This window comes from Bufo gargarizans, chromosome 3 (genome assembly GCF_014858855.1).
Source record: "Bufo gargarizans isolate SCDJY-AF-19 chromosome 3, ASM1485885v1, whole genome shotgun sequence".
In the NCBI taxonomy this organism is placed as follows: domain Eukaryota; kingdom Metazoa; phylum Chordata; class Amphibia; order Anura; family Bufonidae; genus Bufo; species Bufo gargarizans.
The window spans coordinates 408,588,611-408,613,644 of NC_058082.1; the positions used below are offsets into that span (position 1 = coordinate 408,588,611).

Consider the following 25,034-nt stretch of genomic DNA (forward strand, 5'->3'; position numbering starts at 1 on the left):
TGGTACACATGCGCTATTTAGTGCTGTCTCCTGCAGATATGCAGGGATGAGATCATAGCATTTGCAGTGGATGTGTGATTCATTTCTTTTCTTCTCCATTTGTTCATCTCTAGAATATGACATATTTTCAGTTGTTTCACACTTTTTTGTTATGTATATAATTCCACATGTGTTAATTCATAGTTTTGATGCCTTCAGTGTGAATCTACAACTTTCATAGTCATGAAAATAAGGAAAACTCTTTGAATGAGAAGGTGTGTCCAAACTTTTGGTCTGTACTGTATATGTAAATCAGCCTGGTAAAGAGCCCAAGGGGCTGCGCTAACCCTTCTGGAGCCCAGCCACGCCCCCGCGTGAAGGAGCCCAGCACCGCCTGTATCCACGAATCTCCTCCTTGCTCACAAAGTCAGATCGCCGTTCCTTCCCTGAGGCTGATGCCAGCACAGGGAAGGAACACTATGCCGTCACTGCGCATGTGTAAGCTTGCGCACTGTGAGAGTACGGCGATCTAACTTTGTGAGCAAGGAGGAGATTCCTGGATACAGGCAGTGCTGGGCTCCTTCACAGGGAGGCGTGGTTGGGCTCCAGAACGGTTAGTGCAGCCCCTTGGGCTCCTTATCAGGCTGATTTACATATATATAAAAAATTTTACATTCAATAAAACCACTCAGAGATATGGGACGGGTATATTGCGGACATGCTAGCGGCGATCTAGCCGTGCATGTCCGCATCTCTATAGGGTAAAAAGAGGTGACAGAATCCCTTTAAAGATCAGCAATATTATTTTCATTTTTTGATCTCCACATTTCAGAAGCTGTAACTTTTAAATTTTTCCATCTACATAGTGCAACGAGAGCTTGTGTTATGTGGGGCAAGTTGCATTTATTAAGTGCACCATTTTTTGGGATACTTAAGATGAATTTTATTGAGTGCACCATTATTTGGGATACATCAGATGAATTTTATAGCTTTCTAAAAAAAAATTGGGGTGACAATGTGAAAAACTAATGCAATTATGCCATTGTTTTTAGTTAGTACATTTATGGAATTGCCATATTTTTATGTTTTTTATTAGTCTTTATTTCTTTGTATGCACATAACATATATATACATACCGGTACATAACTTTTATACTACCAACAAAGCTGTGTGGGGCCTCTTTTTTTTGTGGGACCATCTGTAATATTTATTCCATTAATTGGGCGATTGCAGACAATTTTACTTTGACAATGCCAATTTTATTTTTCCGCACACACACACACACACACACACACACATATATATGTATGTGTGTATATATAAATATATATATATATATATATATATATATATATATATATATAGTACTGTGCAAAGGTTTTATATATAGTACTGCTGCAAAGTAGGAATGCATTCAAAAATAGAAGTGATAGTAGTTTAAATTTAAATAGCATCTATCAGCATATTTGTAGCTATGAAACTGGCTGACCTGCTGCATGTGCGCTTGGCAGCTGAAGACATCTGTGTTGGCCAGATGTTCATATGTGCCCTCATTGCTGAGAAAATGAAGTTTTAATATATGTAAATGAGCCTCTAGGAGCACTGCTCTTAGGCCCCTTTCACACGGGCAAGTTTTCCGCGCGGATGCAATGCATGAGTTGAACTCATTGCACCTGCACTGAATCAGGACCCATTCATTTCTATTAACTTGTGCGTTGTGTGAAAATCTCAGCAAGCTCTATTTTGTGCGTTTTTCACGCAACACAGGCCCCATAGAAGTGAATGGGGCTGCGTGAAAATCGCAAGCATCCTCAAGCAAGTGCGGATGCGGTGTGATTTTCATGTACGGTTGCTAGGAGACGATCAGGATGGGGACCCAATCTTTATTATTTTCCCTTATAACATGGTTATAAGGGAAAATAATAGCATTCTGAATACAGAATGCATAGTACAATAGGGCTGAAGGGGTTAAAAAAACTTTAAAAAAATGTAACGCGCCTTAATCCAATCGCGCAGCCCGACTTCTCTTCTATGCTGTGTACAGGAAAAGGACCTGCGGTGACGTCACTCCGGTCATCACATGGGCCATCACATGATCCATCACCATGGTAAAACTCATGTGATGGACCATGTGATGACCGGAGTGACGTCACCACAGGTCCTTTTCCTGTACACAGCACAGAAGAGAAGCCGGGCTGCGCGAGCAAGTTGTTTAAGGTGAGTAAAATTATATATTTTTTTTAACCCCTGCAGCGCTATTGTTATAACCATGTTATAAGGGAAAATAATACAGTCTACAGAACACCTATCCCATGCCCGAACTTCTGTGAAGAAGTTCGGGTTTGGGTACCAAACATGCCGATTTTTCTCACGCGCGTGCAAAACGCATTACAATGTTTTGCACTTGCGCAGAAAAATCGCGCATGTTCCTGCAACGCACCCACACCTTTTCCCGCAACTCCCGTGTGAAAGAGGCCTTACTCCTAGAGGCTTAGCTTCCTCTGCAACCGCTGCGCCCTCTACACTTTAACGGCAGGTCCACCAGTTTCATAGGTGCAAACCTGTCCCTTAAATCTATTCTGCAGCAGGTCAATGAATCCAAACATACAGCTAATGTTATTAAGAACTATACAAAATTGCACTAGCTCCCAACTAAGTAAGTGCTGTGTATATATAATGAGCTTCACCACACCAAAACAAAATACACAGCATGCAATTGATCTAAGACAATATTTTATTCATCTCATATTAGGAAAATAAATACATTAAAAGTGGTAGCAGCATACATATACACCACAGGAAAAAATAAGAACCACAAATAAAGGCCTCATGCACACGGACTTTTTTTTGCGGTCCGCAAAAACGGTTTCCGTTGTTCCGTGATCCGTGTCCGTTTTTTTCTTACGTGGGTCTTCCTTGATTTTTGGAGGATCCACGGACATGAAAAATGAAAAAAAAATCTAAGTCAAGTTTGCCTTTGAAATGAAAGGAAAAAACGGACACGGATCATGGACGCGGATGACAATCTTGTGTGCAGCCGTGATTTTTTATGGACCCATTGAATGGGTCCGTGAACCGTTGTCCGTGAAAAAAAGAAGACAGGTCATATTTTTTTCACGGACTGGAAACACGGATCACGGACGCGGATGATAAACGGAGCATTTTCCGATTTTTTTTTCCACTGACCCATTAAAAGTCAATGAGTCAGCGGAAAAAAAATGAAAAAAGAACAACGGCCGTGGATGCCAAAATGTCAGATATCAAAAATCCAGAACCAAGACAACTAGTGCTGGTATTGAAACTCCATAGCCCACAAAAAAGGTAAAAACAATATAAGAAATCCCAAAGTACAACAATGGGAGAAAAAACAATTACCGCGCACATTATATGAATTTGATGTGCCATACATACTATACATAATCCATTAAGGAGTACTAAATGGAACAAATAATACCAACCAGGTATTAATTGGTCCATTTAGTACTCCTTGATTGATTATGTATGGCACTAGACACTGAGGAAGCGAAACGTGAAACATGCGTCGGGGTCTCAACCACACTGGTCGGTTTATTTGTTCCATTTAGTACTCCTTGATGGATTATGTATAGTATGTATGGCACTAGGCACTTTAGATTCATATAATTTTGTGCGGTAATTGGTTTTCTCCCAGTATTTGCCTGTTTTTCCACTAGGAATTTATTATATGCCAAAGTTGTACTTTGGGATTTCTTATACTGTTTTTACCTTATTTTGTGGGCAATAGAGTTCCAATACCAGCACTATTTGTCTTGGGGTCTGGATTTTTGATATTTGACATATTAGGGTACTTTCCACTTGCGTTGTTTGATTCCGGCAGGCAGTTCCGTTGCCTGATCAGGCAAACGGTATGCAAACGCATGTAATTTTTTCTGAGTGATCAGGCATTTTTCAGACTGAGCAGGATCCTGATCAGTCTGAAAAATGCCTGATCACTCAGAAAAATGCATTGCAATACCGGATCTGTTTTTCCGGTGTCATCGGGCAAAACGTATCCGGTATTTATTTTTTTCTCACTTTTAAAGGTCTGCGCATGCGCAGACTGGAAGGACGGATCCAGCATTCCGGTATTTTGAATGATACATTCCTATGGAAAAAAATGCCGGATTACAATGCCGGATCCCGCATTCAGGCAAGTCTTCCGTTTTTTTCGCCTGATCACTCAAAATGACTGAACTGAAGACATCCTGATGCATCCTGAACGGATTACTCTCCATTCAGAATGCATGGGGATATGCCTGATCAGTTCTTTTCCGGTGTAGAGTCTCTGTGACGGAACTCTATGCCGGAAAAGAAAACCACTAATGTGAAAGTAGCCTTATTTGTGGTTCTTATTTGTTCCTGTATATGCATGCCACTACCACTTTTAATGTATTTATTTTCCTAATATGAGATGAATCAAATATTGTCGTAGATCAATTGCATGCTGTGTATTGTGTTTTGGTGTGGTGAAGCTTATTGAGAACTATCTTCAGTAGAAGAACAAAGAAGTTGTGGAAATGATGATATGGCCCCACAGAGCCCTGATCTCAACATCATTGAGTCTGCCTGGGATTGCATGAAGAGACAGAAGGATTTGAGCAAGTCTATATGTACAGAAAATCTGTGGGTAGCTCTCCAAGGTGTTTGAAACAACCTCCCTGCCGAGTTCCTTTAAAAACTGTGTGCAAATGTACATACCTAGAAGAATTGATGATGTTTTGAAGGCAAATGGAGGTCACACCAAATATTTTGTTCATTTATTTTGCATTGTGTTCATTGATAAAAAAATAAACTGCTAACCACTTATATTTTTTAAAACATACTTACTTTGCAGAATTTCACACACCTGCCCAAGTCATTTGGACAGTACTGTATATAAATTTAACTTAATTAAGGACTAAAAGTACTAAATGCCGTAGTTGCTATTATCCATTGCATCTCATGAGTTAAACTGCTGGAATCAGAATTATTTCCAGCAAGCAATGATGTGGGCACAGCTCTTGAGCCCAGCCATTGCCATGCCCTACTATTACGGCACAGAGTGCTAACTACCAGCACTTAGGCCGCAATGCATGGGCACCAACCATGGGCCAGCTGCATGCATATGGCGGACCCATTCACTTGAATGGGTTCCGCGATCCGTCCGTTCCGCAAAAAGATAGGACAAGTTCTATCTTTTTGCGGAACAGAAGTACAGAATGGAACCCCGCGCAAGCACTCTGTAGTGCTTCCGTTCCGTTCCACACCGCATCTCTAGATTTGCAGACCCATTCAAGTGAATGAGTCCACATCCGTGATGTATTGTGGACCTGCCGTATGCGGGCCGCAATATGGCCTGGCATACAATGTTCGTGTGCAAGAGGCCTTAGGGGAAGGGGTTAAAAGCTTCCAACAAAAAAATGGAGACTTTTTAACTAAAAAAAATTAAACTTTCATACCCCAGCCTCTGTAATCTGTTCCAGCTACAGACATCATTGATTTACCTTTTGCTTGGCCTAAAGAGATTAAAGACAACAACAAATTGATTGAACTTGATTAAACTTTCTAATACACTTTAATTGTGAAAACTTTTGTTCCAGTTGTGTGGTGCACTGTTCTTTCAACAATGGCAGAGAGCTCCACTTCTCTGTGTGTTGGAGATGTGCTAGAACAAGGATCAGCAAGCTTCGGCACTCTAGCTGCAATTGCACTACAACTTCCAGCATTCCCACTCGTTCAGCTTTTCTTGTAACTCCCATAGAAGGGAATAAAGCATTCTGGTAATTGTAATTTCAGAACAGTTGGAGTGCCAGAGGTCGCTTATCCTTTTGCCAGAAGTTGCTTGTATACTCATTACCTAAGCCAGACGCCTTCTCTATATGTTCATCAGCCGTGACAGAGAAAAGACCTCAGATAACCCCTTTACCTGTTCAGTCTTCTTGTGTAACATACTTCTTATGAAACACACAGTGCTCATTATGGGCAGCTTCAACATGTTATTTGATGAACTACTGTCTTCTCCAGCTTTCGTGCTCCTGTTACTTGCCTCCTCCTTGAATAATTTGAATCTGGTCACTCCCTTTAAATATAACTATCTTTCTTCACTATACTATATTCATCAGGCCGGAAGCCCAAAACCTACTTCTCAAATGCACAGAAAACTATACATTTTAGCAACACTTTAAACACGTAAAGGGAAATTTATTATTCCCCCTACTCCTGTTTTTTGTGTAGAGAATTTGCATATGCAACAGATTTGCAACTTTTCAATACATTTGCAACTTTTTTAGTTGCAGTCTGCAGTTTAGACCGTCCTCGCCAAGTATACAAAAAGTGGGAGTGGTAAGGGCAGAGTCAGGGCTTTGCGAGGATGGGGCCACCAGCCTCTGGTTACTTATCATTATTTACACCAGAAACTGCCTCTGAGCTGCCGTATATTTCATTCTGCCGAAGGAGGCAGGTCATTTATGATGAGGCCTGCTCCTCATTATAATTACATGCTACCCCCGGCAGTGCAGGCCCTATCAAGGGTAATGTAGTACACGCTGGCCTTGATAAAGCAGGTCTGTAATTTTTAACATAGCTTGTCTCTTTTGTCCTAACCTCGACGCAAAGCATGTATTAAACTAAAAAGAAGATCATAAAGTTTCTCCATGATTCAACCTGGGCACCAAATGAAATCTACGATCACTAAAAATTATATCTCCCTGTGTTAATTTTCTTTATTACAAATTCATTGTGAGATATTCTACTCTTGTCATTATTCATGCAAAACCACCTTACTTTTATGTCTCTAAGAGTCCATTCAGACGTCCGTAGAATGGGTCCGGATCCGTTCCGCCATTATGGGAAACGGGTGCGGACCCATTCATTTTCAACGGGGCCTGGAAAGGATGCCGCCCCAAACTTCGGTGCTGGAAAAAAATAAAGCATGTTCTATTCTTGTCCGCAGCTGCGGACAAGAATAGGAATCCTTTATTAAGTGCCGGCGATGTGCGGCGTCACTGTTTTGTGGTCTGCAATATGCAGACCGCAAAACACTACGGACGTTTGAATGGACCCGAAGGCCTCTAGTTCAGTTTTTGCGTATTACGCTTGCGGTCCGTTTGTGGGACCATTCATGTCAATGGTTCCGCAAAAAAAAAGGAATGTACTCCGTATGCATTCCATTTCCGTATTTCCGTTCGGCTGAAAGATAGAACTTGTCCTATTATTGCCTTCAAATAATGATCAGTGGCTCCATTCAAGTCAATGGTTCCGCAAAAAAAAAATGGAATGCATATGACATGCATCCGTATGTCTTCTGTATCTGTTCCGTTTTTTTGTGGAACCATCTATTGAAAATGTTATGCCCAGCCCAATTTTTTTATGTATTTAATGTTTAAACATTATTGTATGCTTCCGGATCGCAAACGGAAACCAAACGGAAAAACAAAATGGCAAAACTAAATCGGAAACACTACTGAAAAATAAATAAATGGAAAAACAGATCCATGTAGAACCATATGGTCATGTGCAAGAGGCCTAAAGCTATGCTTCTTTGAAATGCTTCCCTTTGGTTAACTTCTTGTTTTCAGTATATAAACATCTGTTGCTCATCTCAGTCCAAATGACCTTGTCTCCTACCAAGAGTGATAATATCCGTCAGGACATCATATGATGTAATATTCTCCCAGCAATGTCCCACCGTATCTGGATGCTTCCTATTCTTTAGTACGGTAACTTCTTTGTTTTAATCTTATGAATTACAATGAGGCCTCTGCCACTCTGAGCTGTGCTCACTTAACCATATGCTTCTTATCTCATGTCCTCCTCAACCTTTCCCTTTTGAATAGGATCTTTTTCTTCCTGTATTTCAACCATGCTCTAGTTACTCTAACCTAAACTGTGCACCTACTATTTTCTCTCGTGCTCTTGAAAAAAAACTTAAGTTGACCAGATAAGCCATCTAGTTTTACTGACAATTTATTTTTATTTTTGAAGCAAAAGGCTGGCACTAGACACTGAGGAATACTGCTTTTATTTGTAGTGAAGTTTTAAAACAGTTTGCTTCAGTTTTTTGCTCCCTTGATGTCTTTTTTTGTAAAATACAGTGTTCCCTGGGTATGACGTTTTGTCAAACATTTTTCCATAGACTTCTCTTCAGAAAAAAAAGTCTTAAAAAAACAATGTGTGACTAAAAGCCACCACACAAAAAATAAAGCTTGTGCATGCCCTAAATTTAATTTTTAGTGTAGTAATTCTTAGGCCAATGTTCTTTTGAAGACTTTGCTCCCATTGTTTTATGGTTACTTATTCATCACTTATAATTAGTCCTTCGCAAAAATTGGATTGCCTTCAACCTATGTCACTATTAACGCTACTAAAATGCTTCCCACTTCAGTTTCCTTATTTCTGTCTGCTAAGCTACCCATGTTCTATATTTAAAAGATGAGCTTCAACTATTGTCCTATCACACAGATCTGATAAAATAGAAAGTAAAACATAAACCCTAAAATGTTGCCCACACACCTTCACAAGCTATGGCCAACAGCTTTTCTTCCCTAACCCCTCCACACCCATGAACACTTTGCTTAACCATTCATGCATGTGTCCTCAATGGAGAGAGGGGAATAAGCTGTCTGGCATCTTATCTGCTGTAGGATTTCAACATGCCTGATCCTTCATCTGCTGCTGGAGGAAAGTTGGGGCACCTCCATATACAGTATATGACATGATTCCACTGAAAAGGGTGGATTGCAACAACTATTCTCTTATGTGTATAGGCAACTTAAAGGAAGGGAAAAGAGATGGCCTATCTTGAAAAGATAATTATTCTTTATACATAAAATAAAACAAAATGTATAATAACATGATCTGCAGCCTTCAGTAGGGATAAGTGCGGCATCAATAACGTCATCCCTCTGATATTTATCTTACAGCACATATTCACACTGATGCAACAAGGGAGGACGGAAGAAGAACAACTTCCACATCTTGCTGGCCACCCTGTAGCTATTGGGGACCCACACAAATAAATTCCCATGGAGGAGAAAGTGGACAAAGAGGATGAGGGGCTACCCCTGGAGGAGGAGTTGGTTATGGAAGACCATGAGGCTTATTATGACGACCAATCACAGTAAGGGAGGCAGCAGTAACTGAGTCTTTGGGCACACTGGCAAGTGGTTTGTTTGCTTGCTTATGTACTGACAAGCGTAAAAATCTTAGGATGCTGGTCCAGCATGGCCTGGAAGAAGCCAGAAACCCAGGGCTGGGCTTTGGAACAGCCTCTTGAGATTTTTATTATATGCCTTTGTCTTTTCTACTTTTGTGAGTATGGAGAATAAATCCTCTTGTTTTTAAATTCTCCTTCAGTCTACACAATTGTGTCCTCCTTCTTCAGCAATTAATGTGGGGATCAGGGCCTTGCAGCAGCAGGTGGAGTTACGCTATACATGTGGAGCTGTGATTGCCTACATCTGGGAAGATCTGCTCAGCATGAATCTTTATATCTCTATACTGGGCGGTGCTGAGTGAAATGCTAAATATCTATCAAAATATCTGCCTCCAATTCTAATGTGTGAGATGCTGCATGCTCATTAGACATGACTTGTTTTTCATGAGTTTATGTTGGTTATCATTTATAAGATCATTTATTGCTACACATTTTGCAGTTCATCGCTTCATATATTTTAAAAATGTCAGACCTACCACATGGTAGTTACCCATTTCTACCTTTTTACTAAAGAGATTTGGGTACTCAAGACATTTATCATCTATTTACAGGATAGGTAATAAATGTATGATTCCGTAATCATCAGTAATGTTTAATAGGTTTTGAAGACAAGAATTAGACCATAGTAGCAATTAATTGGCTCCAAATGTAGCCAAATGGATTTCTTTGTCCTGGACCTTTGGGCCTCACTATGATATTAGAGCCTGAGCCCACTGGGGAAACCTCTGGTACTCTAGTGATCTAGTCCAAACCTGGTGACTACCACTCCATTCCTTGTCTGTGGGGCTGCTGAGTACAGCACTACCACTCCATTCACACAGATGACTCAGGGAACCCAATTCTTATAATTGGTGGTCTGATCTCCAACCATTATACATTTATCAGCTGTCCTATGGATAGGTGATAAATGTTATTCTTGGGTCAGTCGTCCTCCGGCATTAAATGTGTTAGAAAGTGGAAAGTAAGTTAGAAAGTAAGAATATGAGATTTGGCACTGGGGTTGGTTTTGGAGGGTAAAGACACACTTCAATTGATAAGGGGTTGAAAAGGTTTTAGCTTTATTTTACATTAAAGGAGTTTTCTGGGATTTTGATACTGATGACTTCCTCAGGATAGGTCATTAGTGTCTGATCGGTGGGGGCTTCGGCCGATCAGCTGTTTGAGAAAGCACTGCCACTCCTGTGAGCGATGCAGACTTCTTGCTGCTCACCAAACACAGTTCCGTACATTGTATAGCGGCTGTGCTTGATATTGTGCTCGGCTCCGTTCATTTCTACGGGGCTGAGCGCGATACCAAGCACAGCCTATATACAATGTACAGCGCTGTGCTTGGTGAGTAGCAAGAAGGCCGCATCGCTCACAGGAGCTCCGGTGCTTTCTCAAACAGCTGATCAGAGGGGGTCTCGGGTGTCGATAGGTCATCAGTATCAAAATCCCGGAAAACCCCTTTAATTCAAGTCCAAGTTGTCCCTATGGTAGTTATAATATTTTTGTAAATGCTTGCAAGGAACCTTGCGTATTGAGCTGGTACTGTATATGATTGTAAATTGTTGGACCCCGTTTGAACCTAGTCTTGGTGCATCACGGGCTGCTAAAGTTTCCATAGCAACAGATATTTCTTTCTTCCACTCTTTAAATGACGGTAGGGATGAACTCCTTGGCCTTTAGAAAGTTGTTTTTTCTGTACAGAAGATTCATTGCAGTTTGTAGGAGTAAAATATTCGCATATGCTCTCTTTACCTGAGCTCAGTAAATTGTGTGAAGAGGGCAGGAATATGGAGAAACATTTTTCTGATTACTTTGTGTATAATGAACTTCAGGTGTTAAATATGCAATTATTTATTCTTTTTCCATTAAAACCTAGTAGGACAAAGAAATTTACAGTACAGTGCTGTGTGCAATTATTACTTCTTTATGGTCTTATATTCTATACATCTCATCCTGTTTTCTAGAGGTATGGTCATCACAATGCTTTTGACATATGTTAAAGGGTCCTGTCATCAACTTTATGCTGTGCATACTAATGGCAGCATAAAGTAGAGACAGATGAGCTGATTTCAGCGGTCTGTCATTTAAAAGTTAAAAGTAAGTGATTGCCGGAGAACCAACATCACAATCATTGCAGACTGGGCCTGAAAAAGAGTCACGGCCACCTGAGAAGGGTCATGGTTATTCATGAATTCTTGCTCTCCCTGCCCACCTACTGATGATTGACAGGCTTCTACCTAAATTTCTCCCTTTCTGTCTAGGAGAGAACTGCCAATCATCAGCAGATGGGTGAGAGAGCAGGAGATTAGGAATAACCATGACTCTTCTCAGGTAGATTTGACGCTTTTCAAGGCCTCGGCTGCAATGATTATGTGGCTGGTTCTCAGCAACCACTTGCTTTTAGCTTATAAGTGACACACCGCTGAAATCAGCATTTCTGTCACTATTTCATGCTGCCCTAAGTGAGATCAGCAAAAAGTTGATGACAGGTTCCCTTTAAATTTTTTAAGAAAATCTTACACCAGGTCATTAATGTTGACACACTCACTTTAAGGTATTTCCAGTTAATCGCAGCTATACAGTATTAGAAAACAAATGTTTGTAGGAAAGTGCCTCACTATACTTATAGCTACATGTCTTATTATAGTATATAGTAATTTTATCCCATGCACTAACATGAACTTAAATAAATATAAATCCTCTTAGAGTCTTCATCTCAGGTACTAATACAAGTAAGCTGGTAAGGTATTGAAGAAAGGGAGTTAAGAAAGTCACTAGTTGTGTGTGTAAGTTGTTACTGTGACCACAATGAAGACTGGAGGATCCATAGGCACCAAAAGAGTTGTTAGTGATTGTGACTTCTTGTAACTATCAAAAAGCAGGAACAAACTACTTTTTTATTACTAAATTCTAATCATTGTTTTCTACATTTGTCTTTTTCATACAGAAAAGCTGAATTGGTTGGCTTCCTATGGACTGAGACAGTGATGACAAATTCGGCATTGAGCTCTAAATCTGCAGAGAGAAGTAGACCGGTTGTATTACATCTTTACAATGGTCTTGGAGAGGTTACATTACATTCTTGAATGGTCTTCATCTTGAACACTATGGAGAAGCATAATTCCCAACACCCTGCCAGAGGAAAAAGGTTTGTGCACTCTACTCTTACTGCACTGTGAAGTAGTTTACTCTAACTACATGTATACCAGCACTAAGGATCCTTTTGCATGCCTCAAATACAGGCCATAATGAGCACCGGTTTACAATAAAACCAGTCAAACAGCACCTTTAGAAAAAAAAATTGTGGCACATAAACAATCGGATCAGCCAAAATCAAAATGCTGAGTGTTTGCTCTTTTGTCGACTGATCATCATTGTCAGTTACCAGTCATAAGCAGTTATACAAACTTTAGTGCCCGAGAGTTGGCCCATCATCTGTGTGTGTAAATTGGCCAGTCTTTATACAGGAGGCACGGCATAATTATTCTCTTAATAATCTTGCAAATTAAATAGAGAAGTGATGGAAATGTTAATATTAAACTAAGTTACATTGTATTCAGCCAAGTGAAAGCATACTGCAAAGTGTGACATTTCTGGTAGGTTAATAGGAACTGATTAGCTTTGTGCCTTGGCTATAGATAAAATCAGATCATGTTGTTAGGTTCCCAGAACAGGGAGGCCATGACAAATAGCTGTGACATTCAGAGGAAAACGTCATGAACAATTGAGTGATTTGATACTTGGAAGTTCTTACAACAACCTTATTTATTGTGCATAGCTTTCATAGCTGCAATTTGCTACACGAATGCTAGAATGGACAAAAGTATGCTAAAGTATAGAATATAGCATTGAAGCACATTACAATGGATACTTGCTAATTGCTTAAAGGGGTATTCCAGTAAAGTAACTTCATTTTTGAAAAACTGCTTTAGGGTCCATTCACACGTCCGTTGTTTCTTTCCTGATCTGTTCCGTTTTTTGCAGAACAGATCTGGACCAGATCTGGACCCATTCAATTTCAATGGGTCCTGAAAAAAAATCAGACATTGTGCTGTCCGATTTTTTTCAGGACCCATTGAAAATGAATGGGTCCAGATCTGGTCCAGATCTGTTCCGCAAAAAACGGAACAGATCAGGAAAGAAACAACGGACGTGTGAATGGACCCTTAAGGCTACTTTCACACTTGCGTCAGAGTGATCCGGCAAGCAGTTCCGTCATCGGAACTGCCTGTCGGATCAGGCAATCTGCATGCAAACGGACAGCAATTTGTAGACGGATTCGGATGCGGATCCGTCTCACAAATGCATTGCAAGAATGGATCCGTCTCTCTGTTTTTCCGTATGATTTGTTTTATTTTAATTTTTTTCACATTTTTACTGGTCTGCGCATGTGCAGACCAGCAGGAAAGATCCGGCATTTCAATGTAAATTATGGCAACTGATCTGGAATTTTGGACGGAGAGAATACTGCAGCATGCTGCGGTATTTCTTCCGTCCAAAACGCCGTTCAGTGACTGAACTGAAGACATCCTGATGCATCCTGAGTGGATTGCTCTCCATTCAGAATGCATGGTGATGAAACTGATCAGTTCTTTTCCGGTATTGAGCCCCTATGACAGAACTCTATGCCGGAAAAGAAAATGCTAGTGTGAAAGTACCCTTATGGTTGCAACCTGTTACCCAACCAGAGCCTATACATATAACCAGAGGTTCAATTTACCTTTGTCTAGCTCCTGTGTGAGCCTGAAACACACTGAGAGTATCATGGTGTCTTCAAAAACTACAATCCCCACAATCCCTAGCTTTCCTGCTGTGAGCTTGTGCTTGTTAATGAGTGCTTGGCTGCTCTGGATTATACCAACAGATTATCTGACAGATTTTCTCACCAATCATTGGTCAGTTGGACTAAACACACAGAGCTTTTTTTATATACACACGATGTTGGTCTGATTGGACAGATGATGGTCAGATAATCTGTTGGTGTAATACAGGCCTTACTTATTTAATGTATATAGGCGCCTTTCCTTATCTAGGCATGATCGTATTTCTCTTTAGCTTTGACAGCCAACGAAAAGTGTAACCATGTTAGTCGGCTTTAAATTACCAATCACTGGCTGAGAAGGGTAAGTATTGTGACCTGCAATTGGCTAACTGGTTATTTTCTGTGTCAAGAGAGACCTGGAAGTAGAGACCAGCGGGGTACCTGGGAAGCATCGGAACGGGAGTGGCACGGAAATCGTGCAATTAATTTCCTATGATTTTTTTACCTTCCAGACAACCCCACTAACAATCATTTCTGTATTACACAAGACAGCTGCTGGTTCCCAGAGCCGGTATGGATAATAAAGCTAGTTTTTTTTATTTAGCTGTTTTGTTGAGGGGAAAAGTAAATATCAAGAAGGATATTCCAGATAAACAGTATCGCAGTTACTGTAATCCATGTTAAGGAGGAATATGAAGGATTAAACAGAACACCACCAGGCGGCAAAAGGCTCTAAATCTATTTTAAATTCAAGACAATGTCCTCTTACCATCCAAAACAACAGTTGACATTTATTAGTTGGTGGGCTTTCATACATGGAATAACTTCCCTTCATTCAAATTAAATGAGAAGTAAAAAAGTGGTGTATTTCGAATCGTACTGTATGACGTCAGTATGTAGTATAATTGAATACCATGTTGGCCAATAAATTACCATATACTGACATTAGAAAAAGCACAGGCACTCAAGTCAGCCTTGTCAACTTACATACAAGACTTCAAACAGGAAGACTTTATACATTTTCATTCACAGACCAAATTGCCAAAGGCCCCAAGTTTTTCTAGCGCAAGGGAAAAGCATTTACCATTACAACAAATACATACGTAACCTTCCCAAAAACACAAGACAGTATATACAGTAGCTACATTGACTGCATGACAAGTGGACCCCGAAAAAGCAAGGGATAAGAGCAGAGGAGCTGTGTCTGATACTAAGATCCCAAATTAGCCTATTGTAGTTAAGAAGCTAGCGGGTCTATAGAATGAACGGTACACTTTTTGAAGCAAATTTTATGCCTTAGCTCTTTTTTTAAGTGTCAATTTTTCTAATCTTCCCTCAGATTCAATTACATCCAAACAAACCATCTGCCCATATAGATTGGGTGATGAATCAATTCATTGTTTCAGCTTCTTCACACATACAATCACTCAATGTTCCTCTTAAATAATAAAGACCAATGTTCTATCACTGGATAATATTGAGTTACAATTTCCTCCTGGAATAGCCTCAAGGCCTGTATCAGCCGGCATTAAGAATAGATGGTGTTAAGTCATCTTGGCAACCTGAACAGCGTCACAGCCTGTGATGTCAGCAGAGATATTATTGGCAACCTGGGGTTTCTTGCAAGCAGTGAGAAAGCTAAAATGCCCTAATTATGCTGCAGTGAAATCTATTTTCATTGCAAGTGAGAGGTTGTACGTATGCTAGAACCAATATATCATTAATCCTTCATTAGCATAATAGGAGAATAATGTCTTTTTGTACATCTAGCTTGGCTGTAATGGTAATGAAGGAACACATGAGTTATATTTCATGTTGCTCATGCATTGTTTCAGTAAAGACATAGTTTATTCAAAGTAGAACAAATTATGGAAGGTGTCGTGTCCTAATGCTTTCTCCAAGTGAAGGTCCAACAAATAAGCTGCCATTCTGTCCCTTTTATACGTGTCGGTTTCATCCCTCCAGGGTCAATACAGGCACAATGAGCAGGAGTTTTATTTCTTTACGCTTGCTGTCTTTTCCGACTAAAATTCCTCATACTTCAGGTAATAGATTGATATTAGAGGATTGGTAAAAAATGTAGTTTCCAAATATGTGAGCAATACTACTCTAAATATGATCTTCCTTTCAATCAAACAGCTCAGCTACAATCTTCATAAGCATAACGGTGGAAGGAAGAGCATAGTGTCCATGGATAAACAGTAGATTTTGATAATATGGTTTTATGGTTCAATAAGTATTTATTGGTGACTGCAATCAGTAAAAAAAATCATATATAAAGCAAGTGATAAACAGGAAATACATAATATAATAGTGGAGCGTTCTCAAATGATACATGCACATAGCAAAATATTGGTCAAGAGAGACACATTCAATGTACGGTAAGTAAAGGAAACAGAATAAATAGATGGGCGACCTCCAACTATAAAACTAGACACAGGCAAGGGGAGGGGAAACTAGGAAAATGAGGACTGATGTAGTAAAGAAACGATGTGCATCATGCAATAATAGAAGAACAGAAAAAGATCTACCCAGGCTCAGGGCAGAACACCTCTCCAGGCATATACAATAAGAAATGTGAGGTCTGCTGCTGCATGTTGTAGGCTCGGATCCTGGGCTCCAGTCCAAGTATCACAGAAGAGTGAATCTCAAAAGTATGCGGCACTACAGGACATCTGACAATAGGATGCTTTTAGTAGTTTATTATGACCAGAAAAGAGCTATGGGGGTCATTTACTAACCATAAATACACCTATATTAGACGTATTTCTGGTGCAGATTGCGGCACAAAGGTTCTTTTTTCCCCGCTCACGCCAGGTCTAAAAAAGTGGGTGTGGCAAGGGCGGGGAAGGAGACAGGTCAGTAGGCCCGTCTCATTTACCATTTTCTACGCCTGCTTTAGGCGTAGAAAATGGTCTAAATGTAAGACTACTTTCACACTTGCAGTAGCAGAGTCCGGGCAGGCTGTTCCAGCAGGGGCTAGTCCACCATGCGGCATGAAGTCTGCTCCGGCCCCATTCACTATAATGGGGGCGGGCTGGTGGTCTGACCACAGCAAGGCAAACAAGCAGGGAGGCGTCCAGACAAAAACCGGACTTCTGGCGGCATGGTTGGCTAGTGTTAGCACGAATCCAGCAGGCTGTTCCCCCTGCCAGAACAGCCTGCTGGACCCTGCTACCGCAAGTGTGAAAGTAGCTTTAGACAGCTAAGAAGCTGTGCTAGAAGCAGCGGTGGATCTGCCAAAGTTATGTAGAGGCCTGCGTCTCTACATAACTCGGGTGGATCCACCGCAAGCTTAAATGCTGGTCTTAATAAATGACCCCCTACGTGTTTTTGGGGTGGAACACCCTCTTCATCAGGTTCACTGGCCAGGAAAATTACGTACCTAGGAAGTTAAGGGTCCCAGCATGGATACTAATCCAGATCGAAGGGTGAACAGATTCCAGGCATCCCATAATATATGCAGAAAAGGAGACAAAGTAATAGGACCCAGATCGGTCCCCTGAGAGAGCCAAAACTACCCCTGTACCTGGAGAGCATCAAGCATATGTTGAATATCACCCAGCGTGTAGGTGAGCAATAGTAAAAGATAGTGTGCCAGTGGGAGAAAAACAGAACTGGATCGCACATCCACAATGCTATGCTTTGATCTAATTAAACTTGCTTCTCAGCACAATATTAAGGTGTACAGCCCCCCATACTGCATGCTGTACAAGAGGCATTAGTGTACATTTTGATCAAAAAGCATAAGCCCACTCACCACGCCAAGGTCGCCTCTTTGAGTGGGACCTACTCTGACAAAAAGTAAAAGATAGAAATCCTGCTAAACGACGAAAGAGTCAGCTGATTCAACCTACCAAAGCAAGACTCCAAAGTTTTGCTTAAGTTGCAAACAACTGACTTTACACAGCCTGAATATTGGGCTAATTATCAGGAATGCTATGAACGCGCAATAACCAAAACGCTTGTTCATTGGGTGAAATAAACGGAGGTACGGACATCTTAATAATTATTCCCAGGCAGCAGATTATGCAGTCTACACAGCACTCTGCTGCCCAGTATCAATAGCTCATCCTCATACTGTGGAGGTGATCGCCGCATGCAGTAATCGCCTCCACTTAATGAGCAACCCACTGTTGGGAAGGAACGCGGAAAGGGAAAATGCAGGTTGCACACGGCCGTATCCATGTTTTGTGGATCCGGGATTTGCAGAACTCAAAAAACGGATACGGTTGTGTGCACAAGTCCTTAATTAAAACTGGTGGTACCAATGTTCTTTTAGAGGGAATAAAAAATGGCTTTTCCCTTGCAAGGTGACACCTCAAGCTCTACACTGAAAATAAATAACAGCATGTAAAGTGCTTGTGGACAGATGACAAACAGTCTTTGGGTGCATTCACACGACTGTATGTATTTTGTGGTCCACAAAACATGGATCCGCAAAAAATTACAGATGACGTCCGTGTTGCATCCATTTTCTTTTTTTTTTTTTTGTGCTTTATTCATTATAAAGGAGGCGGGCCGTTGGTCCAGCCGCAGTAGGGCTAACAAGTCGAGAGGTGGCTGGACAAAAAACGCAGTTTTAGCTAATTGGTTTATTTAGTCACGCAAACCAATTACACTTGTTTGCACTTACAGAAAATGGCGTCACGCAACTGTGAAATGTAAGAGACATTTAGGAGGTCGTTTATGATGAAAAGTACGCAATTTTTTGGCATACTTTTGTCGCAGATTCGGTTGCAAAGGGAATTTGCGAGTTTTCCCCACTCACAGCACTTTTCTGAGGTGGCGTAAGCAAGGGGCGTGGTGAGGCTGTGGAAGGGGGTGTGCTGGCTGGTCCAACTCATCATTTAGCTGGCGTAGATTTAAGCAAGGGAGCTGGCGTAGATTTAAGCAAGTTGCATAGCCAGCGCCTCTACATAACTTAGGCGCATCAGGCGCCAGCGCAGGGTTATTATTAAGACCCCATTAATGTCCGACATATGATATATTATAAACACTAATTCTAACTCTTATATTACAGGCATATGCTTTTCATTATTCCTGTTCTTATTCAGTTGACACATAAGAGTTAATTATTTTTTGTGACTTAATCTGCCTACAATGCAGCCTGCCACAGTACATTAACTTAGTCCCTAACTAACATCAGAGAAAACGTCCTACTCACTCATCTTCCGTATGATTGTTCCTCGGGCTATTTTTGTCTCTTACGTCAATGTAAAGAATAAGCAATGACTCACAAAAGCAAAGATATTCTGATTTCCACATCACAATTTATAAAAGCTGAAATGCACTTATGGAAACTTTCTCCTATGAAGCTAAAAGAGTGGAATATTTTAATTTACATATCCGTTTAGTCAAGTGAATCTTGCTAATGTCAAGCACTGCCCCTTGTTCCCAGGAGAGGTGGAGCAAACTATTAGTGCATTTCACGCTTCTCCAGTGAATGCTAGGACTATTCCTTGCTACAGTTTATTTTACTTCACAGGACAGAAATATAAAGATGCTTCTGCATTTTAAGAAAATTGGTAAGCACATTAGGTAGAATAGTCAAAACTTTAGACTCGTGTCACATGCGGGAGGAGTGTGTTCCACCCTGAGCTCCACCCTAACCTCTGTCCCTGCCTACATGCACGGTCCGCCCTAGGCGACGGTGTACAGCTTGACCGTGGTCCCTAATCTGAGTACGTGCAGGGCCTTAAAGGTAAGAATACAATAAAGGAGAAAACAACAAAGTGACAGGCAGACACTGAGGGGTTAATCAAATATCAAAGTCAATACGAGCTGAGGTCAGGAGCCAGGAGGAACAACAATACAAAAGGTAAAAGCAAGATCAAGTCAAACTCACGCCTGGGTCAAAGCCAAGAGGTCACGTCAAATGCAGGAGGTAGCAAGAGCGAGGTCGAAATACGGAGCCGAGGTCAAAACACAACAAACACTAACAGATGATATGCTGGTGAAAGAAATAAGACCAATCACAGGCAACCTGTGGCCAGCAGGCTGCCTGTTTAAATAGCCCTGGCTGGTGAGTCACATGACGTGGCCAGCGTCACGTGACTCACAGTACACAGCCCAACACAGCTGAGCATCGATCATCATTATCGGCGCTCAGCTCCTCTGCTGCTCGCCTGCTGCCATGGAGACGAGGATGCAGGCTGCGTTCTTGACCCTCTCCTTGCGCAGGGTGCCAGCGTGATATTACTTTTATTATGTCTTCCCATTCTAACTAAGCACAAGTAAATTAACGCCATTACATTATTACAATATTGGAATTATGGGGAATTTTAGACAGTATTTCCTTCAGCTGTGCACCAGAGGTGCTGGTATTTAACAGATCTCATAATTATTTTCTCTAGTATGACTCTGAATATGAATTCTGCTTGAGATCAGGGCACTAGGTTCCTGTACCTATACTCTTTATATACTGTATAGCTGACTATACTTAGTGAAACTATAAGTCCCTATTCATATCACATCTGGGGTATACAGTTGAGGTATATGTAAAAAATAAAACATAGGGATCGTCTGAGATTTTGATATTGATGGCCTATCCTCAGGAAAACTTATCAATATCTGATCAGTGGCGGTCTGACTTGCAAAACCCTGACAATCAACAGTTTGAACAGGTCACAGAGCTCTGGTGAGAGCTGCAGCCTCCTCACAGCATTATACTTTGTATAGTGGCTATCCTTGGTGTTGCAGCTCAGGCCATGTGACTGATGCATGTGATGTCATTGCTTGAAAAAGACTACACTGGTCGAAACGTTGCTTTTTTGGGGTGATAAAATTTTGGAATAATGAAGACTTGTGAGTGCCACTTTCTCCTTTGAAATTTGCTGTTGCTGGGAGCACCCAACACTGCCGGCACCACCACAGTAAGGCTGTTTTTTTATGTGCTGCTATGCTCCCCCTTTTTTTTCCTATTGGCCTAGGAAGAGGCTGCAGTGCTCATAGGAATGCTGCAGCCTTCTAAAACTGCTGATTGATGAGGGTACCAGGAGTCGGACCTCAATGATCTGATGTTGATGACCTGTTCTGCGGATAGGCTATCAATATCAAAATATAGTAGCTTTGCAATGGAATATGTTTGCTACTGGCTTTTTTTATTTTGTTAAAGTACATCATGGTGTATACATTTCTCTTCTGTACTGAATACTGTGTGAGTCAATGCCTCTTAACACTGTAAAAAGGAACCCCTTTGTCACGGACGGTGTACAGGAAACAAGGCAAAGCAACATGTAAAAACGACTCGCTGGATCCAAAAACTAAGGAACCAAGGGAGACCCCTGCAGAAGACCTGGCACTTTCCCTGGCTGCTCAGCCTATGCAAAGATCCGAATGGTGGAGGTTTGCATATCCACGAACCTTGACTATAAAGCCCTGAGCACCCTACAATAGTGTGGGGACACGACCACCGGCTCCCTACACAAGATACGGAGGGAGTCAGGGTCACCTGGGATCCAGCAAACAGATAATAACAGATAAAGATACAACACTTAGCTTTGAAGCAAACAGGAGGACAGAGTCAGCGTGCACACACACTCCAGGAAGTAGTATAAGCCGCCCAGAAAAGCCTTCTGGGGAAGAATTTAAAGGGAAGCAATTAGTCCAACACATGACAGCTGAGAGAGGCTGACGAGAGGAGGAGCTGAATACCACAACACAGAAACTCAAGGAGGAGGTTCTGAAAGGCCTCTGTCAGAGCTTCTCAGCTGTCTGGTTGTGACACCCTTTTAGTAGATTTCTGACCCATATAAATCTATGGATGCATCACAACAGGGCATAGATACAGTTGAATACAATGTTGAAGCAGGGAGCTGTCAACTCCTTGTTCCACCATTGGTCACAGAGACATCATCATGCCTGTGGTCTTGGGCAGGACAGAGCTCCAGCAGAGGGATACTGTGATCCATTCATTGGGGGTACAGGGCTAGGTCAATATTCTACTTAAACTACAGGGGCTTCACAATTATTAGGGGACACTAAGGAGGCAGTACTGTTGTGAGGTGGCAACACTATTGTGAGAGGAGCACTAAGGGGTTATTTTTCTATGAGAGGGGCATTTGCGGGGCATAACTAATATAACTATTGTGTGGGGATACTAAGGGGAATAACTACTGTGTGAGGGCACTAAGGGGGCATGACTACTGTGGGGGAGCACTATGGGAGCATTCTAGTGTGTGGGGGACGCTAAGAGAGTATTCTACTGTGGGGGGCTACAGAAGTCACTGATGATGTCCTTTCCTGGGCTTTTTAGGTTGGGAGGTATGGCTAATGCTGATTGCTTCAGTCAACGTTTGCATAGTGTCTTGCAAGCTATACATATAAATCCACCATATGGACCAGATGCCTTAATGTATGGTATAGGAACTGTATACCACAAGCAGAATCAGTCTGCACATGAGGTTCTGTGGAGCTTGAACCACTCATTCCCGACAGAGCATGGAAGAGGAAGTGCTGTACATGGGGATTCCTAAAAAAGGAAGTCATCTGTGTACACAGCAAATAAGCAGCCTTATAATATTACGGTCCATTCACTGCTTCAAACATTATAATAGACATTGTTTGCAATTTCCTGGTTCTAAAGAATATATGATATTCTGTCATGTAATATTAAACGCTGCTCAGCCATAGGTTTGGTGAATGAGCAGAGGTGACTTTGTGCCATTGCTCACACACTTTTTACTGCTAAGGGGCTTTAATAACTGTTCCAAGTTTAAATCCATACATAAATATTCATTCTGTTAACCAGCGAAGGACGCTTAGTGCAAATAGGACACAGAACTGTTTGTCTCCACCAACATTTACTATTATAAAGTATACTTGCAGTTTTTGTTTACTTTCAGAAAGCATGCATGAATGTTTGATAACTGGGTGTTTCCGATCTCCAGTGTCAGCGGGGCATGTCCCTATATGTTCTGGCACTGTTCAATCAGTGCTCACGGTAGCAGACATAGTAGTACACCCTATGAACATGAGGAATGGTATCACCCAATTTATTCCTACATTTCCAGGAGATTGGCACGATGCAGAGTTCCAAGTAAAGATATTCCAACATTTTTATTTCATGGAGTATTTTGTTAAACAGAAATGTCAGGCGAGCTGATCGGTTCTCTTTATCAATCCAAATCAAATTCTCTTTCATCTTATTATACCATATAATGTTTATTACATGGGACTGCAATACATTGTTACGTTATAGAGCTTCAAATCACCTGTCTCGCTGCACACAGCAGTAGAGACACATACAATTCTAGCTGTTTTTACACACTGTGGAGTTTATACAGTTACTAAAATTGGATTTCTTATTAGGTGCTGTATAATCTTTGTCTTTGGAAAACCTAGTGGTGACTGCAGGCAATCAGAGTTTTGATTTGACTCTATAACTATCGCAGTGATGGCTAACCTTGGCACTCCAGCTGTGGTAAAAATACAACTCCCAAGATGCCCCCCTTGCTTGGCTGATCTCTGAACAATGTAGAAATAAATGGAGCATGCTGGGAGTCGTAGTTTCACCACAGCTGGAGTGCCAAGGTTAGCCATCACTGAACTATCGGAAGGGAAGCTAAAGATTTCAAGCTTTGTATAAAATGAGATTTTCAACTACTATTCAGATATATTATGAAATAAAAATGCACATAATAAAATAGCCAGGGTGTTTTCATTTCTTTATTAAGCAATTGCTTGAGATATATCAAATTAGAAGTTACAATGTACGTATATACTGTAACAAAGTAATATAATAGCATGTATTCCATCAAATACATGTTATACACATATAGTACTGTACATCACTCATCTATTGCTTTGTTTTTTCAGGATTTGCACCCCAACCATGCCAGCTGTTCTCTATGCCAGTGTCTTTGATTTCTTAAAAATGCCACAGAGCGACTTCAAGGTAAACATGTAAATGGAAATAAAACTGTCTTTCCTTTAAGGATTGTAAGTATCCATAACTTTAAATGGTTTGTCCAGGATTTAACTGTTGGCGGCCATAAATATCTGATTAGCAGGGGTCTGACACCTTGCTGTTCCGCAGTAGCTTTTGTGCTGAAAGTCGGCGCCGGAACTACACAGATCCGTCCCAGGAATGAGCTGTGTCATTTCGATGCCATTGGAGCTACCAAAGAACCGTTGATTGTCGGGGGGTCCATGATGTAGGACAGTGATGGCGAACCTTTTACAGCCCGAGTGCCCAAACTGCAAGATAAACCCACTTATTTATCGCAAAGTGCCAACACAGCAATTTACCTTGAATACTACAGTCCAATATAGTATATCTTCCATGTACTTTATAATTTATCTATAATAGCCTGCCTACATTCTGTGCGCCCTGTGCTGCTGAATGGCAGGAAAAGTCTAAGGCATATTGGTACACCATAGACTTTTTCCAGGGTGTGGGTGCCCACAGAGAGGGCTCTGAGTGCCGCCTCTGGCACCCGTGCCATAGGTTCGCCATCACTGATGTAGGACAAAAAAGTTTATAGAAATTATGCCATGTCAAACATAAAGGACTGTTTTTTATCCTCAATACATGTGGATTGTGGATCTGGAAAGGAGAAATCCAGACTTGCATATAGTTTTTGCCTAATGTCTTACAGTATAATTCATGGCCATTTAATATGCACAGCTTTGTACAGGGAAAATTTGCAATAGTAAGTAAGCAGGATAATCCTGATGAACCATTTATATAAGGAGATTGAAGTCTTCTAAATCAAGTGCCTCAATGTTAATTTAGTCTACATTCACAAGACATTTAAAAAAAATGGATGTTAAAGGGATTGTCTCACTTCAGCAAATGACATTTATTATGTAGAAAAAGTTAATACAAGGCACTTACTAATGTATTGTTATTATCCACATTGCCTCCTTTGCTGGCTTGATTCATTTTTTCATCTCATTATACTCTTTTCGTTTCCATGTTTACGACCACCATGCAAGCCATCAGCGGTGGACGTCCTTGCACACTATAGGAAAAAGTGCTGACTTATGGACACTTCACCGATCAAACACAGGCACCGCTGATGGATTGCAAAGTGGTCATAATCCATTTTGAATGAATTTTTAGCAACTGTGAAAAAACGGTTGTTAAAA

At 41.0% G+C, this 25,034-nt stretch overlaps 1 long non-coding RNA gene across 1 annotated transcript in view; it reads left to right on the plus strand.

The window, feature by feature from the left end:
- Window positions 1-23,970, plus strand: part of LOC122930273 — a 40,227-nt gene extending 16,257 nt beyond the window's left edge. The window contains exons 2-4 of the long non-coding RNA XR_006388111.1: window positions 8,898-9,094; window positions 12,126-12,326; window positions 23,760-23,970. This is a non-coding gene — a long non-coding RNA (uncharacterized LOC122930273). The remainder of the gene's footprint in view (window positions 1-8,897; window positions 9,095-12,125; window positions 12,327-23,759) is intronic.
- The last annotated feature ends 1,064 nt before the right edge of the window (window positions 23,971-25,034 follow it).